Raw genomic sequence first — 3,635 nt, 5'->3', positions numbered from 1 at the left:
GTTGCTTATGCACAATAGAGTTTTAGAAATGATGTTGAGAAACCAAGTTTCAGTAATGCAATGTTATTTGAGTAATATTTTTTAAATGCTTATTAATACCCGAACGAACATCTAAATTGTTTTCAGCTTTAGCAATTTTATTATGAAAGACTAAATTAATCATCTTTGAAATTTAAGTATATGCAATTAAAATTTTTTAGAAGTAATATATATTTAATTACAGTTTACAGCTAACTAAAGCTAAAAGTAAATTAATTTTGGCTCAGACTTTCTACCAAAAACTCTGAGATACATCCACTTGAGGTTATTCGTGTCGAGCCCATGCCCCCAAGAGCAAAAACCCTTTTTTTTTGGGATAAAACTCACCAAAGGGGCTTACGCGTTAATTTGAAAATGAGATTACAAGTCCTTAGTGAATCAATAGCCCTCTAAAAATACATCATTTAAAGCAAAACTTACGAGCCTTTGATTCGATCTATTACAATTAAAGACACATAAAAGAAAACAAAAAACCAAAACGAAGCCAACAAGGCAAAAGGCCACAGAATAAGAGCAAACGGCATCAAGAGTCGAAAAATAGCAACCTCCCAACAAAAAAAACATCCCAAACGAATATCTTCAATGCAGCGACGTTCAACCTGAAAGAGCCTGCAAATGATACAACAAACCACAACAAAGATAAGGATAAAGAAGACGTACGTCCGCAACAACCACAAAGCACCGTAAAAAGAAGAAAGACATAAGAGGAAGACAACACCACAAAGAAGCAACCCAACAACCAAACAACAAACACCAAATGACAAAGAACCAGAAACACCACCCTAACAGAAAAACAAGACAATCAACAACCCCACAGCCACCAGGCACCACCTCCACCAATACAAAAAGCAGAAAACAACATCCAAAGCAGCAAAGAAAAACAAACTATTTCATTTTATGCTTCCTTCTACGACCATTTCCACGACCAGAAGCGAAAGTTTTTTCATTAATACGGTTAACATCCAACTTGTACCCCTCCTAAAAAGCATCATCATGCCCATTCAATTCATCTTCATCACCCCCGAAAGGTGAAGAAGCATATAACCATTAAGCCAATCGTTTTGCACCAAGCAATTCCACTCCAAATTACCCGCCAATTTGACTTTCAAAGCCTCATTAGAAATGAGAAAAACAGGGACGTTAATAACTGATTCCAACAACGTTATAGGAGAGTCAGAAGAAGCCTCAACCATAGTGTCAGAAGGATGACAGCCTCCAAACTCACCAATAGCAACCTCATCAACTAACTTAGGCGAGAGAAAAGGGTAGCTATAAGGTTAATATTACAGTTATTAGTCTCCATGCCCTCACTAACCAAAGCCACATTAGCCATGCCCTCAACAGTAGAATCCACGATTTTCCTAGACCCATTAGGCACAACACCAATGGGAGAAGAAGGTTGATAGTCACCAGTTTAAGTATCATCATCCTCATCAACTAAATTAGGTGAGAGAATAAGGTTGGCTTTAAGATTACAAATACCATTATTAGCCTCCACATCCTCACTAGCCAAAGGCACAACCCCCTCAACATTAACAATAGGAACAAAAATCACTGAAGCAATGTCCACAACACCACAGCCCCCCAATAATTCCAAAGCCAACATAATCAAATTGGTCAATAACCACATCAGAGTTAGTTTCATTACACACAACCGCATTTGGATAAAAAATAGGAATACTAGCATTAATACCTAAATTAACCGAATTATTTATAGCCCCCTCCCCAACAACGCACCACCTCCACCAAGTAGAAGGTTTCAGTACTGAAAAATTCACACCATTAGACATATCTCAGAGAGCCTCAATGAAAGACTAAGATTTGGCAGAACCGTCCAAAAAGCCACGGTGGAACAAACGATTCACCACCATTCCGGGCAAAAGGATGGAGGTGAATGAATCAAAAGAAAAAGAAGTATAGACCAGAAAATAGAAGGAAGAAGAGAAGCTTCCTGCTTGCCTAACCCGAGCCACACGGGCGCTAGGGAACCCTAGCGGGATGAAACCCTAACCAAAGCGTGAGAAGAGCGGGAGGAAACCCAAGAGCAAAAAACCCTAATCGCCTGCTACATCTCCAACTAAGGGCAGGGACCCTTCCTTGTCTCTCTCTTTCATCCTTCTCTCTCAATATAACGAAATAACAAGCGAAGGTTTAGGCTAAGCGCTTGAACAACCTTTCTGATGAGAAAAACTGTTGAACTAACAGAACTAAACCATGGATTCACTGGAAGAAGAGAAATCAATCAAATGATATAAAATAACAATGATTCAAAATTCACCCGTCTTTTTTGCGGCTTTCATTTTGAGTTTTGGCTCTCCAAGGAAGGAACGCTCCGGTGCCCGTGGATTCACACCACGATCGTTGAGGACTGTGGCTCTCAAAATATATTTTGTTTCTTCAACAATCTTCCAGCTAAAGCAAAAGCAATTGATCGAGCAGTAAGTCTCCGTTGTACGGAGCGGGCTAGGCATGAGTAAGCTTGATTGTTTGAGATCCTGCGGTTCTATTTCTTGTTTTTCATCTATTTGATGATTTAAATGGATTGATTTGATTCTCACCTTTCTTTTTGGCGATTCAAGTTGTGAATGTCCTAACAAGATGGTTGAAGTTTCGTTGATTTGGCAGATGGAGATCGCTTGTAATTAAAATTAAGATGATTATTTTATGGATCTAAGCTTGGTTTAAAACCTTACCAACACAATGAAAACCTTTCTATATCTTCGTAGGTATATCAAATTAACATACTAAGTCTTTTAACAGTATAAATAGTAGAATTAAAATTTGGATTAATTATCAATCATTTTAAGTAATTATTTATAAATTAATTATAATATAATTTTAATTAAGTAATTAACTTAAATTAATTTAATCTTATGCTCTAATTAAGTTTTTTACTTTTTCTCAATGAAACTCTTTTTACTAATTCTCTTAATATTTTATTTCCATATTCTGTCACCCTTGTTCGTTGCTCTTTCACTTTGCCTTCTTCGTGTGGCAGGATGGGTAGAGTTTTGAACGAGTAGCTAAATAACTTATTCGCCTCCTTCAACGACGTTCCTTCCTGTTGGATCCAAAATCACACATCGCTGTTCGTCTATTCGATCGGAAGTAATAACGAAGAAGAAGCTTGCTCATTGCGAAGGTAGCCATCTTTCCACCGAACTCCCGAGATTTAGTAGATCCGGCATTTTACGGCAAAAAGAGTGAAACGGGGGATTTAACTCGTTGTGAGATTTAACGGTTCCAATGTTCTATAAATCATGTATCCAAACAACGCCTTAAGATCGAAGCCCTTTTTATTTTAAGGGGGGCATCATCGAGTTTATTTTTATGTAGACATTCGGTTCAGCTATAATTTTACAAAAACTAGAGTTCAAATAATTCTAAAAATTTTCAGTTCAAATTTCCGCTCGAGATTTATGTCGATGATGCAAATTTTTTGTAGATATATCAACTATATAAAATCAAAATAAATTCAATGATTTTAAAGTCTATTATTATATTTAAATATTGAACGATCGATAACAAAATGTTAGCCTAAATTCACAATTTATAAGAAACAATCTTCTCTTATAACCCTTAGATTAGGCATCCTT

General features: G+C 36.7%; 1 long non-coding RNA gene across 1 annotated transcript; it reads right to left on the bottom strand.

Moving 5' to 3' along the window:
* Nucleotides 1-330: 330 nt before the first annotated feature.
* On the bottom strand, nt 331-2,644 carry LOC110094228. Its single transcript, XR_002302846.2, has 2 exons — nt 2,318-2,644; nt 331-648 (listed from the first exon to the last, which is right to left on the bottom strand). It is a non-coding gene; the product is annotated as an uncharacterized LOC110094228 (long non-coding RNA).
* Between the last annotated feature and the right edge of the window lie 991 nt (nt 2,645-3,635).

The sequence above is a fragment of the Dendrobium catenatum genome, unplaced genomic scaffold (assembly GCF_001605985.2).
Source record: "Dendrobium catenatum unplaced genomic scaffold, ASM160598v2 fragScaff_scaffold_85, whole genome shotgun sequence".
In the NCBI taxonomy this organism is placed as follows: domain Eukaryota; kingdom Viridiplantae; phylum Streptophyta; class Magnoliopsida; order Asparagales; family Orchidaceae; genus Dendrobium; species Dendrobium catenatum.
This window is presented reverse-complemented; position numbering and strand designations above follow the sequence as displayed.